At 41.5% G+C, this 22420-nt stretch overlaps 1 protein-coding gene and 3 non-coding genes across 5 annotated transcripts in view; 2 read left to right on the top strand and 2 right to left on the bottom strand.

The window, feature by feature from the left end:
- The window catches only part of LOC126187589 (protein cab-1), a 1183411-nt gene that overhangs the window by 928675 nt on the left and 232316 nt on the right, over positions 1-22420 (top strand). The gene's annotated exons all lie outside the window — the stretch shown is intronic.
- Positions 2443-2517, bottom strand: Trnas-cga (transfer RNA serine (anticodon CGA)). Its single transcript has one exon. It is a non-coding gene; the product is annotated as a tRNA-Ser (tRNA).
- On the bottom strand, positions 2744-2818 carry Trnas-cga (transfer RNA serine (anticodon CGA)). Its single transcript has one exon. It is a non-coding gene; the product is annotated as a tRNA-Ser (tRNA).
- On the top strand, positions 2915-2989 carry Trnas-cga (transfer RNA serine (anticodon CGA)). The gene has a single exon. It is a non-coding gene; the product is annotated as a tRNA-Ser (tRNA).

The raw sequence follows: 22420 nt of genomic DNA, 5'->3' as shown, positions 1-22420 counted from the left end.
TTCGTTAATGGTCATAGTTATTGTGATATTTACGTGGAAGTAAGGCACCGAGAGGAATTAGAAAGAGTTTGCAATGACAAATGGAAGTCGCTATGATTTTGCGTCTGGTGATTATCACACAATATGTTGCTGTGTATGAAATTTAGCGAACGTATTGCATTTTTCCTTAGGCTTGGTTGGAGATCTATCACCAATATTGAGAAAATTGACGTGATGTAATGCACTCATTTTCGACCGCACCGAACCAGCGATAAAGCCAAAGTGAAACAGCCACAACATTCCTCATATTTCATAAATGGTTTGAGATAGCGAAATGAGATTTTGGCAAATGATAGCACACAAGGAGGAGAGTATTTTGTCATATGGTTACTATGCAAAACTTCATTATTTACTGTGTTATTCCACTAATTACAAATTTTTCCTATGAAAGGCTTTAATTCTTAAGGGCCATCCATAGCTGGTTAAATGAGAAATGCTATGGGTTTTGGGACACGTGGAGTAAGGGCTTTACATTGAAGTTTATAATTGTTGAGGGAGCAGTAACAACTCTGAAAAATGAAGCTGAAGGAAATGTTACTAAAGTGAAGAAGGAATGAGAATCTACAAACACATTACTCTTATGATGAGCCTTATGTTGTGGAAGCTGAATCCTGTCTACTCACAAGTCGTGTGTGAGAAGAATGTTTGTCGGTAGATCGCCGTATTGGCTCTAATTTCCGAATTTCTCGATTTGATCATTTCGTGAGACCTGTGTGGAAGATAGTAAAACTTTGTCCGACTGTTTCCGGAACGTAACCCCTCGGAATTTCAATAAAAACCTATCCGTGATGCCTCTCTTGCAGCGTATGTCACTCAAGTTTTTTGAGTATCACCATACGTACGCTCTCGCGCTGATTAAAGGTCCGTGAGGAAACGCGCCGCTATTATCTGTCTCTTTTATTAATCCAGTCTGGTAAAGCTCAAAGACTGGTGAGCGACAACTGTTTTACAATTTTGGTAAACATTTTTGGAATACAGTGATCAATAGATTATTATATTTTAACTAAAGTTCAGTCTTGATCACAACCTATGTTATTGAGACATAAGTGTTAAGATCAAGACTGAACTTTAGTTAAAATATAACAACTGTTTTGCAGGCCACTTCTTTTGTGAATGAGTCATATTTTCTTGAGATTATTTCTTTGAACCTTAGTCTGGCATTTGCATTTCCTGTTACTCGTTTTATGTGGTCATTAAACTTAAGGTAGCTCCTGTATATTTTACGGTAGTTACTGTTTCACCAATAGTGTAATTGTGCAGTTGTACATTTCTTGTCCTTTCTGTGCACAATATGCTACATTTATTCACTTTCGCCGTCAACTGACAATCCATGCACCATTCATCAATCCTCCACAGGTCTTCCCGCAGTTTGGTAAAGTCTTCTGACGTTGCTGCATCCCTTCTCAAAGACAAACTGCCTCTTGGTGCTTCCGTCATTATCCGGTAGATCATTTAAATATGCTGTAAACAATAATAATACTTACTTTATTTTACATGTCTGAAGGAAAAGACATTGCTAAAGATCCACAGTTGTATTAAATACTACGAAAACATATTCGAGGATTGCGAATTCATTTGACTTTAGTTTTACTATCTACATTCACAACCTATTGGTGACAATTGAACATTTTTGCTGAGCTGGACTCGAACTCCGCGTTTGAGTCCTGCTCCGCGACAAATTTTCATGTGGCACTAACAGATTTACAACCTATACTTAGCACAGCCGACGTCAAGTGATTTCACAGCCCGAGAATAAATTTCGTTATATTTAATTCAGTTATGGATGTTTATCAATGTCTGTTCCTTGAGACATGCAAAATAAAATACGTATTACGTGCCCAGACGGGCTAAAAAAGACGATAATAAGAATGGTCTCTCCCTATTGCGGGAACCACACAGTGTGCAGGGCATTAAGGGATGAGTGCAGTGTGAATCTGGAGGTTTGGATCGGTCCGGGGGGCGTCACAGATAGTCGAAATGGTCCGGCAAAGGTTTTCATATGTCACTGATAGGTGGTATATTTATACCTAGTACAGCTGACATCAGATGAATTCGTAATCAATAAATAAGTTTCGTAGTAATGGTCCTATCACACGTCCTTGAGGTACTCCTGAAATTACATTTACATCTGTCGAATTTCTTCTGTTAAGAATGATTGGTTGAGTTATAACTGCGAGGAAGTCTTCATTCTAGTCACAAATGTGGTCCTATAATCGGTAACCTCGGATTTTTTCCCCTAAATGGCAGTGCGGAATTTTATCAATGCCTTCCTGAAGTAAAGAAACACGGCATCAAACTGAGCGCTGATGTCCACAGCGAGTAACAAGGAGAGCTGGGTACCGCAAGATCTCTGTCTGTGGAAACATTGTTGATTGTTGAAACTCCCTGGCATTTTAAAACTGTGTGCCCGACCGAGACTCGAACTCGGGACCTTTGCCTTTCGCGGGCAAGCGCTCTACCAACTGAGCTACCGAAGCACGACTCACACCCGGTCCTCACAGCTTTACTTCTGCCAGTATCTCGTCTCCTACCTTCCAAACTTTACAGAAGCTCTCCTGCGAACCTTGCAGAACTAGCACTCCTGAAAGAAAGGATATTGCGGAGACATGGCTTAGCCACAGCCTGGGGGATGTTTCCAGAATGAGATTTTCACTCTGCAGCGGAGTGTGCGCTGATATGAAACTTCCTGGCAGATTAAAACTGTGTGCCCGACCGAGACTCGAACTCGGGACCTTTGCCTTTCGCGGGCAAGCGCTCTACCAACTGAGCTACCGAAGCACGACTCACGCCCGGTCCTCACAGCTTTCTGTAAAGTTTGGAAGGTAGGAGACGAGATACTGGCAGAAGTAAAGCTGTGAGGACCGGGCGTGAGTCGTGCTTCGGTAGCTCAGTTGGTAGAGCGCTTGCCCGCGAAAGGCAAAGGTCCCGAGTTCGAGTCTCGGTCGGGCACACAGTTTTAATCTGCCAGGAAGTTTCATATCAGCGCACACTCCGCTGCAGAGTGAAAATCTCATTCTGGAAACATCCCCCAGGCTGTGGCTAAGCCATGTCTCCGCAATATCCTTTCTTTCAGGAGTGCTAGTTCTGCAAGGTTCGCAGGAGAGCTTCTGTAAAGTTTGGAAGGTAGGAGACGAGATACTGGCAGAAGTAAAGCTGTGAGGACCGGGCGTGAGTCGTGCTTCGGTAGCTCAGTTGGTAGAGCGCTTGCCTGCGAAAGGCAAAGGTCCCGAGTTCGAGTCTCGGTCGGGCACACAGTTTTAATCTGCCAGGAAGTTTCATATCAGCGTACACTCCGCTGCAGAGTGAAAATCTCATTCTGGAAACATCCCCCAGGCTGTGGCTAAGCCATGTCTCCGCAATATCCTTTCTTTCAGGAGTGCTAGTTCTGCAAGGTTCGCAGGAGAGCTTCTGTAAAGTTTGGAAGGTAGGAGACGAGATACTGGAAGAAGTAAAGCTGTGAGGACCGGGCGTGAGTCGTGCTTCGGTAGCTCAGTTGGTAGAGCGCTTGCCCGCGAAAGGCAATGGTCCCGAGTTCGAGTCTCGGTCGGGCACACAGTTTTAATCTTCCAGGAAGTTTCATATCAGCGCACACTCCGCTGCAGAGTGAAAATCTCATTCTGGATTGTTGATTGTTGTAGAGATTTTCACTCTCCAGAAACTTAACAATAAATGACCATGAAATATGCTCCATGATTCTACAGGAGATTGCGATATACACCTATAATTACGCGCGTCTCTCCTAAGGCGCTTCTTGAAAGGAGAATAACCTGCGCTTTTTTTCAGTCGCTAGATACCCTTCGTTGCTCCAACAACCTACAATAAATTCCTGCTAGAAGGGAGGTAAGTTCTTTCGTATAATCTCGTATATAATGTTACAAGTGTCTCATCTGGTCCAGTTGGCCTTCCACTACTAAGCTATTATAGTTGCTTTTTTAATCTTGCGATCACTTATCTCAATATCTGCCGTCTTGACGTTTGTGTGATGATTGAAAAGAGGGACCTAATTACGATCTTACGCAGTGATACAGTATCGGAGGACCAAATTCAGTATTTCGACCTCCTCTCTGTCAGCTTCTATTTCCGTGTGACTGAATAGATGATTTCGATCCACTTACTGATTTAGCAACCAGAACTTTTTAGGGCTATTATTCCCATTGCGGGGCACAAATTTTACTTCGGAAGTCATAGAACGCTTCTCCTCTTACTCTCCTTACGCTTATTTTCGCTTCGTTCAGATTTTGTTTGTCACCTAGGCATTGACTTCTCTTCAATATGTGATAAGCTCTTATTCTCTGCTTAGCAATTTTCTGACAAGATGTTATAATCAGGGTCCCTTCCACTCTTAAAGACCTTGTTCGGAACACAGAAAGTCACAGGGGCAGTCACAATACACTGGGCTCCAGCTGGTGAATTATTAAAGTTACTAAAGTTTTTAGCTTCTAAACAGAATGAGATAATATTAAGTGGAGACTTTAATGTTTAGAGCACAGCTATTGTACAGCCATATTCAAGTCCCTTGCCATTTAATATAGTTTACATTCCTCAGAGAGTTTATAACAAGCGTTACAGAAACCACTAGTGGTGCTGTTGTTAACATTTCTATAGACACAATGAGATTGCGAAACCATTGTGTAAATGATTATAATTAAACTACAAGACTAATAAACGAAAAGTGATTGGAGGACTTAAAACTGTTTTGCGAAATACATGGTGGAAAGGTGTGCACAGCACAATACGTGTCAATGAAAAAGTTAATGTATCTGTAACATAGCCTACAGTTCCCAAGAAAAGCGTTTCCAAAAGAGTTTAATGAATTTAAGTTCCGTTTATTATAATTATTACTAGTTGATATACGGAGATCAACTGCAACAAATCATAGAATTTCATTTCCGTAGCAGAACTTACCTACATAATGAAGTTCGAAATACCTGCCGAGATTGCACGCTAAATCGCTCTTGTGGTGTGGGGTCGAAGCGAGCGACCGATTGCTGGCGATATCGCTATCTATTCGTCCCTGTGTGTGTGTAGGGGGGGGGGGGGGGGGAAGGGAGCCAAATATACATCCGTGACAAAACACTGCTGTAAAAGATGATTTGACAGCTGCATCGACATCGGCCCTCCAAACGGCAAGGTAAGTCCTGTTTTAACTTTATAGAAACACAGAGAATAATGTCACTTTATTCCATTATTTTTTGCACAATTTACGAAATATTTCAATCTTCTGCCTCCCAATCTGTAGATTAGTATAAGGGTACGTGGATTAATTTAATGTCAGTTTAATGAGAGCTAAAGCATCTGAGTGAAATGACAGAGCTACTAGGTATGCATTAGGGCTGGTTTGAGCAGAACTCGAATTTTTCAGTCAGTTCAATCAGTTCGAGAAATCTTGGGTTCATTTAGACCTTTCGATTGTCTCGCGATCTAGCGATTTGTGTTGGTACTGTCCTCACGACAGGTCTTGCCGATGAAATTTTTTTGCTGGTTTCATCTGAATCTTACAATCTTGTTTTCAAGCTGATTGAAAGCCAGAACGTATTTACTCGCTATTATAATATGTGAATAGGCACCGAAATTCTCATTTCGAACCCACTTGGTACACTATGGCAGCCTTTTATAACCAAATACAATATTGTACTTGGTAATATTTCTTGAAGGGCAGTATTTTCGCCTTTGACTGTTACCTTTTCTTAATAATCAGCATAAATGTTTATTTGGCAAATTTATTCAAATACAACAAGAGTTTGTTCAAATGGCTCTGAACACTATGGGACTTAACATCTGAGGTCATCAGTCCTCTAGAACTTAGAACTACTTAAACCTAACTAACCTAAGGACGTCGCAAACATCCATGCCCTAGGCAGGATTCGAACCTGCGACTGTAGCGGTCTCGCGGTTCCAGACTGCAGCGCCTAGATCCGCACGGCCACTTCGGCCGGCTACTGAGTAATCAAGTCTGTCTTAAAATGGTTGTAGTTTCTTTGCTTTCTGTATTAGATCTCCATCAAAACACGGGAAGTTATAAATATCTATTCAAGAACGTAGGCTTCGTTTCTCACACGTAAGAGCGGAAATTAGTAATGGTTTTGATCAAGATAGTTGCACGAAACTTATGAAGTAGCAGATAGTGACATTAGTTTATCATTCGCAAAGTTTTTTTTTTTTATTTTCAGTTCTTGTTTAATATTTCCTGCACATACTCTGCGTCTATCTTTTGCGATTATTTTTCACTCTTTAATTTATTTTTGAATGGCATAATTTTATTTATCTGTCTCTCCACAATTTTATCGCTTTTTTTAATTCAACTAGCTTGGGCCTGTATAACTGTAATCTAGAATGCAAATAGCCACTTTAGTTTCACACTTATCTTTTATAACAACAAGGATACAGAGTCCATTTGTTAAGTCACTGTGTATGCTACGTTTTGTCAGATATGCGTCATAATCCACTAATAAGGGAGTGGTCAGACTTGTCATGTAGCAACCTGTGATGCATTTTTTGCCGCTGTGAGTTTATATTGAAAGCGGCAGGTACGCAATATTTTAGCTACTGACATGACATGCGAGTATGTAAAAAACTTCATGAAGTAAGACGTTTGTGGCATGGTTTCCGTGCTTGTTCTGCCTATTGTATAGCGCTGTTCTCTCTGGTTACGTTATGCCAACGCCATCTGAGGAGGAGGTGCCGTTAACTACGCGACCATCTCTTGCCACAGCAATGAGAGAGCGGATAAACCCAGTGAGAGCGATCACATAATAGTTAAACAATCATTGACAAGTACAACTGACATGTTATCTAAAACATTCTTTCCAAATTGGTGTGGAATAGACGAAAATAAATATACGGTTCAGAACACGTAAAAATTAATTTTATTTCTTGCAACTACCGCAGAAACGCGAAATAATGATGCAGTATACCGAACACACATTTATTGTGAACCAAGAACATGTACAAAGACGACATATGACAGCCGCGAGAGTCACAGACGTTATTAGACGTCCTTCGACAAAACTGGGCTGTTGTTAGAAATGAATCAGCCCTAATATCAGTGTACTTCGACAAGAGCCACGCATATTTAATCAGAGTCTGAAACTGTGGAGAAGAAAGCTGATAATGTTCTACTGACTGCAACTTGAGAATATTGTCACGCTGGTAAACTGCAGTGACCTGTACACAATAGTTTTCTCTTTCAGTTTTCTGAAGAGTGCCTTCCACTGACGGAAAAATTCTCTCTCTAACGGTTGAATTACGGTTGTCGTGCCTTCTGGAATCTGAAGTATCTCTACTTCTTTGTCGGGATGAACTCGAAATACAGCCTCAAACGAATCAGAACTTTTATGACCTGACCACGAATCTAGAAGGAGAAGAGATTTGTTCCTGCAGAACAGAAGAAAAGCGTGTCACATGAAAACTGTGACATTTTCATTTTCCATTTTTTCCCGACGTCGATGCGCCTACCAGACTAATTATAGGCATTTTATTGTATTAATGTGTGAGTGCAGTCGGGGACTGCACAGTCGCCTCTGTATGTTGTCCCCTTTGAATAACAGTGTTCCTTTAGCAAGCATTCCATTTTTGAAAACTGGATTAATCTGCATTTTAAACGTAAGATTCACTAAAACTAACGACCTTCTGCTTTGTGTTCGAAATAAAAGCTTCTATAGTTTCGCATACAAATTTTGTTATTTTTCTTACCATGATTTTATGTGATCTTTTGAGGCGACTACTCCGACTATGAGGAGCCGTGAATTCTTTAGCGCCCATCGCGTTGGCAATATCTCGCCCAGTCACATAGAGTTGTACAGCTGACACCAATGACTGGCTTCGCTAAATAGCTCAAAAAGTCGCGCATTTAACTCCGTTGCAATTTCCAGTAGACTCTTACGTCGTCCATCGACTTCCTTTTTCCATCTACTCAATTCACGTTCAGAACGTACAAAGCGGTATTTACTTTGAACAGTACCGATACGTATGCGTTTCGTACCACTTTTGTTCAACCAATACATCACCGCTTTTGCTTTTAAAAGGTAATTTTAGTTACTGGTGTCACTGTCGGTGACAATTGGTGATTATAAGTGGCACTCTCACTCGAAGAGTCACGTGAGTACAACTTTCTTCAGTTTCGTTTGCCGTCTGTGGATTCGCAATCTGCGATATCAAGCGTTTCAATCGTTTCTAGCAACATGTCTGCGCTATTTACGTGCTCGTCGAGAAGTTTAACTATCATTTCGTTCATCAAGCAGTCTTCACGCGCGTTTTCTGTTGATAACTTCATATGTGTTGTATTTGTCAATAGCAGGCAGCAAAACATTTACCTCGTTTGCCCTCACGTGTGATGGGAGACTGAACGTTCGGCGTAAAGTGGCTTGCGGAATGTAGACGTACATGTTGTGACGTCCTTTGTCATTAGTTACGTCACATACAAAGGAAATTACATATATATTTTATATATTTATATTTTTAATTTATCAGCATGCTTCTTTCTCTCAGAGATATTGTCTTTTCTTATCACTTTTACTTACGTGTATAAGTAAATATGAAACGGGTTCTTGAAGGGCCTCAGTTATTCATGTACCAACTTTAGATATTGAACGTGATGACTGAAATACAGTTGCCGTTAACTGAATTGAATGTAATTTTGTTAATTTCTATTTATTGATTGCAAAGCAAGGCTTGAGAGAATTTCGATTGTTGCCGTGGAGCGGCCAAGATAAAACTTACCGAACTCATGGAATCTGTATAGTTTAAAAACATGAATTTTAACGTAAATTAATTATCTGTTGCAATTTAAAAAGGTTCTTATAACGAATAGTCTCGCATTTACAGTTCCTGTTAACACTGAAAAATAGCTTAATACTTCGGCGCGTAATGGCCGACCAGAGTCTGCATCGGAAGATGAACTTCTCGCAGCGCAAATTACTGAAAAAATGCTTATTAAAAATAATTAACGACTGCGAGCATTTGAGGTGAGAACTATTACAAAGAAATTCTTTTTATAATAATAATAACAAGTTTATTTAAGCAATAAATACGAATAACTTACATAAAATATGTATAGCCGCTCAATGGCTGCCTTCCGTATAGCGAAACAAAACAGTGTGTCTGTACCACAAAATTCGTCCTTCCTCCTCGGCAGTACAATCGCGTCTCTTTGGATCCTTTTTTTATTTTCATAGACATTACATAAAGATGCTATCGCTGCATATCAGTTGTTTGAAGAACATTAACTATATCTTTTACACTAATTATATTCACAAAATACATAAACTACGATTTACAACAGCTAAAAATGTCAATATTTATGTGACGTACCGTCACAATGTACAGAATATCTTTCACAACTTGAACTAGCGTCATGACGATATATTTAAAAATACGCACCAGAAATTAAAAGAAAGAGTGTCCAAAAGAAACGAATATTAGTCTCCGTTTCTCACTGAAGCTTTGCAGCGATATTCCTCTTCAGTGAACGCTACGATAAGACGACCGCACTTCCGGACCAAGCGCGCCGCGCTCTCCGTACTGTCAGCTCGCGACACGCGATTTTCAAGGGTGGGCTGCGTTCACTGCATGCGACAAGCAAGAAAAACAGCCGTTTTTGTGAGTTTGTTTGGGTGACTTCCAGTTAATTTCAGGAGCTATAGTTCTGCGTACTGTCCTTTTTCGCAATTAACGAGTGGATGTAAAAAAAAAAAAAATAAACACATGTTACGGCATCTGACCATTCCCTTGTAAGTGCAAACACTCAACGGCCAACAAATGGCGGTCTCAATATGAGAACGCTACACTACCACTGGTGAGTGGTCTAGTTAGCTGTAGTAAGTCTATGGGGCTATCCCTTGACCTCGCGCCTCGCGAATCAGCTGTCACATGGCTGCTCGAACATGCTCGATACTGTATCGAGTTTTGCAGCGCATTGGGGAAATTTCGAAGCCATTCGAATGCGAGTATCGTTTGCACAGTCCTAGTATCCATGAATAAATATTTGTAAAGCCGAATCTGACGGCAGCTTACACCACTGAAACTGACAGAATGTAAAAACACTATTTCATCGCTGCGGAACATGAACAGCACTAATACGACTCTAAGATTATGCTCAGCCATCATGGCCGTTTGTATTAAGCTGTTACGCTTGACACGTACCGCTCACACTCCTCAAGAAATAGGTGACAGCCCCGCTGACTAATCCACGCACCTTTTATTCACTCCTCTGTAACATATCAGAGAACATCAGTCGATGTTTCTGAGTGACCCCCAAAACTATGTCAGTAGTGCACTCTGTCAACGAATAAAGGCCTCAAGCCGTCGCCATAATCGCGTACTCTCTCTATTACCCGCTTTTATTTTTAACGTCTCTCTGTACTGTAATTTCTGCCGTCGTTATTAGAGCCCAACATGAGATGGGTTACTATGCAGTTGTGATAATTTGCTCTCAGCTTCCATTATTTCGTTGTTAATTACGCATCCCTAATTAAACAGTTACAAAGAAGCCTAGATATTGCGTTTAATAGGGCAATGCGTTGCTCGGAGCCCTGAATTCACGTTTCGTTAACTCCTTCGTTAGATCGCACACAATGTCCTCGCGTATAAAAATTTCGGCACTGTAATTATTCGCCGCAGGCAGTTCAAGCTCTCTTAAAACAGTAGTAATTATTAGACACTGCAATTAATTGTATAAAATATTAAAGGTTTTTTTACTGCGTCAAGCTGATTAAAAACTCGAGCTATCGACGATAACCGTCATCACGTTCTTTAGCAACAACTGACTATCGTCTTGCTGCCATGGAGTAGGTAAATCTATGGAGTGAGCTCGTTCTACTGCGAATGTTCTCAACATCAGACCGGGATAGCCACGTGATTTTGGAGCGACGTTGCTTGCCTACAATTTGTGGTAATAGCCAAACTTGAATATTACACGCATTCCCATTGTTTTATAAACGTTTCTGCACGTTTTGAGTTTTAGTAACAGCTGAGGTCCAATATTGTCGTTCCTACGGATGTAAAGGGATGTATGTGAAAGGAGGACCAGTTACGTTTCAGAGGTATGTACGACAAATATACAGGGTGGTCCAAATATCTCACGAAATAAGCGTCAAACGAAAAAACTACAAAGAGCGAAACTTGTCTAGCTTGAAGGGGGAAACCAGACGGCGCTATGGTTGGCCTGCTAGATGGCGCTGCCATAGGTCAAAAGGATATCAACCGCGTTTTTTTAAAAATAGGAACCCCAATTTGTATTATATATTCGTGTAGTATGTAAGGAAATATGAATGTTGTAGTTGGACCACTTTTTTCGCTTTGTGATAGATGGCGATGTAATAGTCACAAACATAGGGATCACAATTTTAGACGAACAGTTGGTAACAGGTAGGTTTTTTAAATTAAAATACAGAACGTAGGTACGTTTGAACATTTTATTTCGGTTGTTCCAATGTGATACTTGTACCTTTGTGAACTTATCATTTCTGAGAACGCATGCTGTTACAGCGTGATTACCTGTAAATATCACATTAATGCAATAAATGCTCAAAATGATGTCCGTCAAACTCAATGCATTTGGCACTACGTGTAACGACAATCCTCTCAACAGCGAGTAGTTCGCCTTCCGTAATGTTCGCATATGCATTGACAATGCGCTGATGCATGTTGTCAGGCATTGTCGGAGGATCACGATGGCAAATATCCTTCTACTTTCCCCACAGAGAGAAATCCGGGGACGTCAGATCCGGTGAACGTGCGGGCCATGGTATGGTGCTTCGACGACCAATCCACCTGTCATGAAATATGCTATTCAACACCGCTTCAACCGCACGCTAGCTATGTGCCGGACATCCATCATGTTGGAAGTACATCGCCATTCTGTCATGCAATGAAACATCTTGTAGTAACATCGGTAGAACATTACGTAGGAAATCAGCATACATTGCACCTTCCCAGGTTCGATTCCCGGCGGGGTCAGGGATTTTCTCTTCCTCGTGATGACTGGTTGTTGTGTGATGTCCTTAGGTTAGTTAGGTTTAAGTAGTTCTAAGTTCTAGGGGACTGATGACCATAGATGTTAAGTCCCATAGTGCTCAGAGCCATTTTGAACATTGTACCATTTAGTTTGCCATCGATAAAATGGGGGCCAATTATCCTTCGTCCCATAATTCTGCACCATACATTAACCCACCAAGGTCGTTGATGTTCCACTTGTCGCAGCCATCGTGGATTTTCCGTTGCCCAATAGCGCATATTATGCCGGTTTACGTTACCGCTGTTGGTGAAAGACGCTTCGTCGCTAAATAGAACGCGTGCAAAAAATCTGTCATCGTCCCGTAATTTCTCTTGTGCCCAGTGGCAGAACTGTAAACGACGTTCAAAGTCGTCGCCATGCAATTCCTGGTGCATAGAAATATGGTACTGGTGCAATCGATTTTAATGTAGCATTCTCAACACCGACGTTTTTGAGATTCCCGATTCTCGCGCAGTTTGTCTACTACTGATGTGCGGATTAGCCGCGACAGCAGCTAAAACACCTACTTGGGCATCATCATTTGTTGCAGGTCGTGGTTGACGTTTCACATGTGGCTGAACATTTCCTGTGTAGACAGTGTATAAATAAGAGCTCTGATTGGTCTTTTGATAACATCTGGTTGTCTAAAAAGCAATTTGTCCGATTTAAGAGTACTGTGTACGGTCCACCAATATTTAGAGCCATAATAGGTCGTCAGAGATGTGAATCCTTGTTATTGTTTCTGCAGTTCGTTTATAAAGGTACAATAAGTGTTCGGAAAGAGGAAGATACATTTGCTGCATTCATATGTATTGGGAGGACATCAACCATAATCTTGGGAAGTGTTATCGGCGAAACGAAAATGAACAGTTAGTTCCATTCCGTGGACTGTGTGTACGTAGATAGTAGATGAGTTCAAAACCTTAGAAGTACTGGATAAGATTTCGTATACTGTACATGATATGACAAGCTTATTAGCGTACTGCGTAACTCAAATTACTCGTTGCGAACCACGTCCACTATCTAACGACCCGCAATTTGTGTGAATCGCGTGATCTGTTCGTAGACATCTGTTTACGTCTAACTCTGGAAACCTACCACGGACTTGAATCCCATGTCCCACTAAACCGCTGCTGTACTGCGTTCCAAAGGTGGACCAACAAGCCATTACGTAGGTGGCCATAACGTTTTGGCCCATTACCGCATGTAAGGCGTTAAATACTGGGCAGTACACAAATACAGTCTCATAACTGTACATCTCCCAAACTCTGAGAAACTCTGGTCCCCCGCTATCCACGTGCTTAATTTACAATCGCTAAATTTCTTGCCACAGACTCAGAATATCTGGATACGATTGTGAGGGATATCACTGCACATGTCGTATCCGCGAGTGCGCAAGGTATCAACGTTGGTTGGTGAAGGATCGTGACGAAAGAACAGCCGTTCAACCACATCCAAGACTTGTTCGATGGGCGGCGTAGCAGGTGAACGTGCTGTCTCGTTACATCTAATAGGAGCAGCGGTAACAACAGTTTACAGGCCTCGTTGACAAGAAGGGAAAGAGTAGTCGTCCGTGGCCTTATAACAAAAATCATCCCGACATGTGGTTGAACTAGTTCAGAGAAAGCACGGCAAACCTGAATCAGGAACGAATTACGTCTTCTTAAGTCCCGATTACATGGCCAATCTCTTAACAACAGCGAACCTTGTTTTGTTGACCCAAATGGACAATACTACTTTGTTACTTTATCCATTTTGGTTGGGGAACACAGTAGCTGTTTTCGTAAATTACACTGCAGGAAATAATATTTTGCTTATATATTCTTACAAAGGAGTTATTATATAGTTTAAAAACTAATTGTGCCGGCGGAGTGGCCGAGCGGTTCTAGGCGTTACAGTCTCGAACCACGCGACCGCTACGGTCGCAGGTTCGAATCCAGCCTCGGGCATGGATGTGTGTGATGTCAATAGGTTAGATAGGTTTAAGTAGTTCTAAGTTCTAGGGGACTGATGACCACAGAAGTTAAGTCCCATAGTGCTCAGAGCCATTTGAACCATTTTTGAACTAATGGTATACTGATCATCCATTTCTTAACACCAACCACTGAACACACGACAAAGCTATACACTGAGGTCACAAAAGTCCCAGAATGCCTCATAATATCGTGTCGGGCCTCGTTCGGAAACCCCTGCAGAAATACTGAGCCAGGCTGTCTTTATAGCTGTGCATAACTGCAAAAGTGTTGCCGATGCAGGATTTTGTGCACGAACTGACATCTCAAATACGTCCCATAAATGTCCGATGGGTGGCTAAATCATTCGCTCGAATTCTATAGAACGTTATTCAAACCAATCGTGAACAATTATGGCCCGGTGACAGGGCGCATAGTTATTTGGAAACATGAAGTACATCAATGGCTGAAAATTGCCTCCAGTTAGCTGATGATGACAACTTCCAGTGAATGATCTGTTGAATTTGTCCAGAGGACCCAGTCCATTCCATTTAAACATAGCCCACATCAGTATGGAGCCACCACCAGCTCACACAGTTCTTTGATGACAACTAGGGTAAATGGCTTCGTGGGGTCCGCATCACACTCGAATCCTACTATCAGCTCTTACCAACTGATATCGGGACTCATCTGACCAGACCACGAATTTCCAGTCGGTAGGGTCCAATACAGTCACGAGCCCAGGAGAGGCGCTGGAGGTAATGTCGTGCTATTACCAAAGCCACTCGCATCAGTCGTCTGCAGCTGCAGCACATTAACGCAAAATTTCGTCGCGCTGTCCTGATGTATACGTTACTTGTACGTTCGACATTGATTTCTGCGGTTATTCCACACAGCGTTGCTTGTCTGTTAGCACTGACAGCTCTTCGCAAACACCGCTGCTCTGGGTCGTTAAGTGAAGGCTTTCGGCCACTGCGTTGTTAGTCGTTTTCTCGCCACACTCTTGACACTGTGATCTCGGAATATTGAATTCCCTAACGATTTCCGAAATGGAACGTCCAATGCGTCCTACTCCACCTAACAATCCGCTTTAAAAGTCTATTAATTCCCTCGTGCAGCCATAATCACATCAGAAACCTCTTCACATGAATCATCTGAATACATATGACGCCTTCGCCAATCCACTGTCCCTTTATAACTTGTGTACGCGATACTACTGCCATCTGTATATGTGCATATCGCTATCCTATGATTTTTGTCACCTCAGTGTAAACAGCTGACATCAGGACCATGACGACGATGTTTGGTATCTATTTTTGTGTACCATAATTTCCCATGAGTTACGTACAGAACTCAGAAAAAGACGAAGACACTAGTGTTATCCTGTGCTGAGCTTTGATGTAATGTTTACCACAGAAACAATTGGCCAGCTGCTAGTAGGACTCGCGCGCAGACTTACTTTTGTATGTAGACAGTTCATCTATTCCGGGAATCAAGAATCTCGACGATTTTGCCTGTTATCTACACTGAAGAGACAAAGAAATCGGTACACCTGCCTAACATAGTGTAGGGCCCCCGCGAGCTCGCAAGAGGGCCGCAGCACCACGTGGCATGGACTCGACTGATGTCTGAAGCAGTGCTGGAGGGAATTAAGGCCATTAATCCTGCAGGGTTGCCCATAAATCCATAAGAGTACGATGGGGTGATATCTCTTCTGAATAGAACGTTGCAAGGCATCCCAGATATGTTCAATAATATTCATCCCTGGGATGTTTGGCGGCCAGCGGAAGTGTTTAAACTCATAAGAGTGTTCCGCGAGCCATTCTGTAGCAATTATGGACGTGTGGGGTGTCCCATTGTCCTGCTGAATTGCCCAAGTCCGTCGAAATCTACAATGGACATGAATGGATGCAGGTGATCAGACAGAATGCTTCCATACGTGTTACCTGTCAGAGTCGTATCTAGACCAATCAGGGGTCCCATATCACTCCAACTGCACACTCCCCATACCATTACAGAGCCTCCGCCAGCTTGAACAGTCTCCTGCTAGACCGAGCGAGGTGGCGCACTGGTTAGAACACTGGACTCTCATTCGGGAGGACGACGGTTCAATCCCGCGTCCGCCCATTCGTGATTTCCCTAAATCACTCCAGGCAAATGCCGGGATGGTTCCTTAGAAAGGGCACGCCCGACTTACTTTCCCGTTCCTCCTTACTCCGATGAGACCGATGACCTCACTGTTTGGTCTGTTCCCCCAAACAACCCAACCCAACCCAACAACCCCAAAGTCTCCTGTTGACACGCAGTGTCCATGGATTCTTGAGATTGTCTCCATACCCTTGAATGTCCATCTGCTCGATACAGCCCGCATCTCGTGGTCGTGCGGTAGCGTTCTCGCTTCCCACGCCCGGGTTCCCGGGTTCGATTCCCGGCGGGGTCAGGGATGTTCTCTGCCTCGTGATGGCTGGGTGTTGTGTGCTGTCCTTAGGTTAGTTAGGTTTAAGTAGTTCTAAGTTCTAGGGGACTGATGACCATAGATGTTAAGTCCCATAGTGCTCAGAGCCATTTGAACCATTTTGCTCGATACAATTTGAAAGGAGACTCGTCCGACCAGGCAGCATGTTTCCAATCATCAACAGTCCAACGTCCCAGTCCAGGCGAGACGCAAAGCTTTGTATCGTACAGTCATCAAGGATACACGAGTGGGCTTTCGGCTCCGAAAGCCCATATCGATGATGTTTCGTTGAATGGTTCGCACACTGACACCTGTTTATGGCCCGGCATTTAAATCTGCAGTAATTTGCGGATGGGTTGCACTTCTGTCACGTTGAACAATTCTCTTCAGTCGTCGTTGGTCCCGTTATGGCTGCATCTTTTTCCGGCCGCAGCGATGTCGGAAATGTGATGTTTTATCTGATACCTGATATTCACGATATATTTGTGAAATGGTCGTACGGGAAAATCCGCACTTCATCGCTTTCTCGGAGATGATGTGTGCTACCCCTCGTGCGCCGATTATAGCACCACGTTCAAACTCACTTAAATCTTGATAACCTGCCATTGTAGCAGCAGTAACCGATCTAACAACTGCACCAGACACTTGTTGTCTTATATGGGAGTTGCCGATCCCAGTACCGTATTCTGCCTGTTTAAATGTCTTTATATTTGAATACCAGTTTCTTTGGCGCTGCAGTGAACATTAATTCACGCACGATATCGGTACGAGGAATTCCAATACCTTCAGCAATGTTTTAATTTCAAGTTTGAAGTCTGATAACAAATGAGAAAAGAAGTGTTTATTTCGTGATGTATAGCTATAAATTAACAATTTTCTATTTTTTTCCCTTACTTGTACTATGAAAGCTCCCTTATTGTCACGTTTCATGATTATCGACCAAAGTTTTGATTAGTGAGTTTACGAGTATTCGAAATACGTGACATAAATGACCATGTCTTTTGATTTCGTTGCCTTAGATAATTACATTTATAACACATGGGACGGTAGACCTTTGTAAGTCACATGTATTTGAACTTGGTACGTCTACCCGTTGCTGAGGAAAAGGGTTTTCAACAGCCGGGCAGACAGACAGACAGACTGATGGACGACAAAGTGAAGCTATAAGGCTTCTCTTTTCACCGCTTCATGTTCGGAATCCTAAAAGATATACTCCGAGAATGTATTGTAAAACGAAACAAGTGTTTTATTAAACTTTTAACCTAGTCCTACCCTGTGTTATCAAGTAATTCTGTAATATATAGCTTAACAGGTACTTTTAACAGTCTAAGCATATTTCACTAGTCTCTGTAGGCGTCGAGCCTGGTATCTTTGTGGTAAATTGCATGCATGGAAGCAGTAAGGTCGCGGGATCGAAACACTGTCAGACCACGGGATATTATAGTCTGTCTTTAACCTAATCTTCATCGATTTCAACATGAAATGTGGTTCGGATTGCGAGTTAAACAGATCGTTCAAACCGTAAAAACGAGAAGAAAATGCACGGAAAAACATCATCGTTAGCGACGGTCATGCAGTGGAATGCATCCGTGTTACGGACCTATGAGATAGGACAATATGGTGTTACAAGCTTTATCGAGTGCGAGCCAGATTGTAAACCATAATCACGCAAGCTGCGTGTAATAAAGAAGGAAAATGGACGGTTGCGTAAGTTTCATGTTGATTCTTTCTCGTTAATCGTAAATGTAAATTAAGTCTAAATCTTGTTCTATAGTCTTGGACAGAGCTTTTTATGCTGTAATCATCTAGGTTGTTTTTGATGTATTTTACTAATTGCTAAATGTAGTCACATGATGCAGTTAAAATAATCGGTGCTTTGATCAGATCTTTACAATGAGATAGATTACTGCTTCTTGCTATTATTCTTTTGTACTTTGTAAACTGTGTTCATTTTTTGTACATTTGTTATCCAGAAGAAAACTACTCGACTAAGAAGTGAGAACAAAATGGTTACAGAAAAGCAAGATCCGGTACTGATAATGTTTTTACACTTGAACAAATTATAGAAAAACAAAGGCAGTTCAGTAGGGACACACACATTGCATTTATAGACTTAGAGAAAGCCCTCTTATGGAATATATTACACACAAATGAATATCCTCAGCAAATAATAAAGTATAAAGCCTATATAGAAGTACAAAAAACAGAATAAACACTCACTATGTTATTTCAGAAGACACACCGATAAATCAAGGGGTTCGACAAGGGTGTAGCTTATCACCCACACTTTTTAATATATACATGGACGATATAATTGAAATATAGAAACAACGAATCGATCAGGGCTTGAGATTATCACAAGATACATTTTTTAATAAGATGCTTTTTGCAGACGATCTTGCGATTGCTAGAGAATATAATATGGAAACATCCAATCTAAAAACAAAAGTGATGGTAAAGGGACAAAAGCACTGAGGACTAAGATCATAAAAGGAAAGAAAACCATTGAACAATTTAGTCACTTCAGTTTCTTGGGAAATAATATAAGCAACCATAATGAATTCGACATTGACAACCAGCTGTATGAATATGAAATGACATGCAGGACAATCAATAGAATATTGAGAAATAAAATGAGAAAAGACGCAAAAATCAAGTTTTATAAGGTAATGGTCACGCCCACATTACTGTTTGGAAGTGAAACTTGCACAATTACTGCAAAGCAAGAAAGTAGAATCCAAGTGGCAGAAATTGAATTACTAAGAGGAGTTAAGGGTTGTACAAGATCAGAAAGATTAAGAAACGAAGACATAATAGCAGAGCTTGGGATATTTAATATAAATGAGAAGATCAAGTCTAATCGACAAAGCTCCTATAAGATCTACAAAGAATGCCAGATTCAATACTATCAAGACAAGCCTTAAATTTCAGACCTTTAGGTGCAAGATACATAGGAAGACCATGAAAACGAGGGCTGAATACTTAGGCCTAAGCCCTAGATAATGATGGAAGAAGAAGAAGAAGCAGAAGAAGAAGAAACGAGTTCGTGTATCAATAGTATGCAACCAAAGACACTGACCATTACACACCGATGGCATCATTGGCCGGACATTATCCTTCGTAAATACAGCGCGCCCTACCCAAAAGCAGTTTTATGACGTTCTTTCACTCTTCGACATTTATCCGCGATCACAGGACCTGCATTAACGGCATCAAAGACGGCGGGCTAGTACTTTAGGTTGCTAATTGGATGTATTAGGTATTTTCAAAAAGTAACGAAAATTTTGTAATTTCGCGTCTTATAGTAGTTAGATATACACGATTTATTCGTCGTTGTGTTGGTAAACATGTCTTAAAAGTGTACCATTTCTGGCTGTGGGAGCCATTGCATTCACTCCCAAACCTCACTTCGTAATTGAGATAGGATAATGTTAACTATCAGGTGCCGTAAGAGTTGGCGTGAGGTGTAGGCCTCTTTTCCTTTGTGAATATCTCGTTAACATATGAATTCAGATTTGCTTGACAACGACTGCAGCTACCCTCAATAGTAAGCTGTCTTACACAATACATACTCTTATTTATCTACATTCTCTAGTAACGTTAGTATTCTGTAATGCAGACGAAGCGAGGCATAAAAGAATTAATGATATTAACGGTTACTTGGCATTGATTTAAATCAGTGTGCAGAATTGAAAATTGTGTGCCGGACCAGGATTCGAACACAGGTGTCTTGCTAACTAAGCAGCTGCCCTGACTACTACGCCATCCAGAAAAATGGTTCAAATGGCTCTGAGCACTATGGGACTCAACATCTGAGGTCATCACTCCCCTAAAACTTAGGACTACTTAAACCTAACTAACCTAAGGACATCACACACATCCATACCCGAGGCAGGATTCGAACCTGCGACCGTAGCAGTCACGCGGTTCCGGACTGAAGTGCCTAGAACCGCACGGCCACCGCAGCCGGCCGCCATCCAGACGCAATGGTTGTCACAACTGCTTCCCGTAAGACCCAAATCCTCAACTTAGCCATACACCACTGATGATGTGCCCCTTGCACATTATCCTCATTACTCGCGGCATTTCATTGATTTTCGTAAGAGTTCGACCGTGTTGCGCATCTGCTCTGAAGTGATCAATTTGTCGTCCTCGCCTTAATTATGTATGTTGTGTTTGTTTCTCGGACCGAAACCCAGCCGGACTGAAACATTATACACAGCAAACGGCTGAAGTTTTCACGATATACTCCTAAGCTTCCGATCTCTAACAACTGTGAAAAGATTGTAATTTCTTTTGTTGTGTTAGTACGATACACGCGATTTATTCTTTGTTGTGATGGTAAACATGTCTGAAAAGTGTAGGATTTCTGGCTGTGGGAGCCATTTCATTCACTCCTAAAACTCACTTCGTAATTGGGATAGGATAATGTTAACTATCGGGTGACGTAAGAGATGGAGGTACAGACAACTTTTCTTTCATTAATATCTCTTTAATTTATGTATTCAGATTTTATTGACGATGACCTTTATCCGCTTCCAAGTTACAGAGGTTCAAAGTTACCCTACTTTTACGCATAAAATACGCATGCAAAATCAGGTGCGAAACGAAAACATAGTTCATAAAGTGACGTAGCACGGAGAAATTTGCTGTAAAGTGTTTCCATTACCATATGGGAATCCCATGTAGTAGTACTGAAACACATGCAGTTTATTTTGCATGTAAAATCTGGTCTGAAGTATGAAACTAGTTCTGCATTATTTAAATTTCACTTAAGTAAACTATTTAAATTTTACTGGCCAATACATGTCTTTTCGTATTAGTTGCATGCCCTGCTGCAGCAGGGAAAAGAAGGGAGATAGCGAAAAAATTCTCCTATCGGAGCACAAAAAATACGAATGTATTTGTTTTTACTTAAGAGAGACTGACTGAAAAGTGGGGTACCAGTTGCCTGATTCTAGTTTCTTCGGCGCCTTTAAAAATTTCCCCAAAAATTTTGGCATGCGAATTCATTCGAGGGTTTTTTTATGCTGAGAGAGAAAACGACATTCGCAGTGGCAAAGAGATGGATAAATAGTAAATACTGGAAGATAGTAGACAGTGGTTGTGTTGTAGGAAAAGCGAAGGAGACAATGGCAGTGAGAGAGAAAGAGAGGGGTGGCAGTGGAGCATAGTTGACAGTGATAAAACAGTGCTAAGAAAACAGGAAAGGAGAAAGTGCCAGAGAGGGGGGGGGGGGGAATAAAGAGGAAGGTAAACTGGAAGTAGATAAGAGCCAGTGATAATGAAAGACAGAATATATGACAATTTCAACGAGGGGGAGAGAGATAGTGAGAGGAGACAGAGGCAGTAGAAAAGGAGGAATGAAGTATTAGCAGTAAGAGCATGACTGTGACAGTGACAGTGAGAGGAAACTATAGAAGTAGGACAGAACGAAGGGGACTGTGGCTGTGACACAGGAGACAATGACAGAGAGACACAGAGAGATAATGACGATGAGTTGGGCTCAATGTGTGAGAAAGGGCAACTGGGAGTGGATGGGTATGAGCGACTTACAACGATGGACTTATGGGTATGAGTGACTTGCTGTTAGGGGAGCTTGTGCAAGTTTGAGGTGAGATGCATATTAAAAAGAAAGAGCGAATATGTTCACATTCCAAACTTTCGGAAAATTTTTAAAAGTACTAGGGAAGGTATAATTAGGCAGCTTGTACCCCACTTTACAGTAAGTCTTTTATAACCAGAAACATATTCGCATTTTTGTGCTCCGATAGAGGTATTTTTCTTACTTGCGTGCCGGTTATGTAAATACTAGCTTAGCGCTCGCTGCTTTGCCGGCTTTTGCATAGTAATTACAAGAAAAATAATTTCATGAACATATATTAGACCTACGGAAAAATTAATTTGGTGAGAAGTCTTTTCTTCTCCTATGCAGTTCTACCAAAGCTGAAGTGTCGTAGTGACCGTTAAATAGATTTTTTG

This window comes from Schistocerca cancellata, chromosome 5, assembly GCF_023864275.1.
Source record: "Schistocerca cancellata isolate TAMUIC-IGC-003103 chromosome 5, iqSchCanc2.1, whole genome shotgun sequence".
Lineage (NCBI taxonomy): Eukaryota > Metazoa > Arthropoda > Insecta > Orthoptera > Acrididae > Schistocerca > Schistocerca cancellata.
The sequence above is the reverse complement of the archived record's forward strand: the minus strand, read 5'-3'. Positions and strand labels throughout refer to the sequence as shown.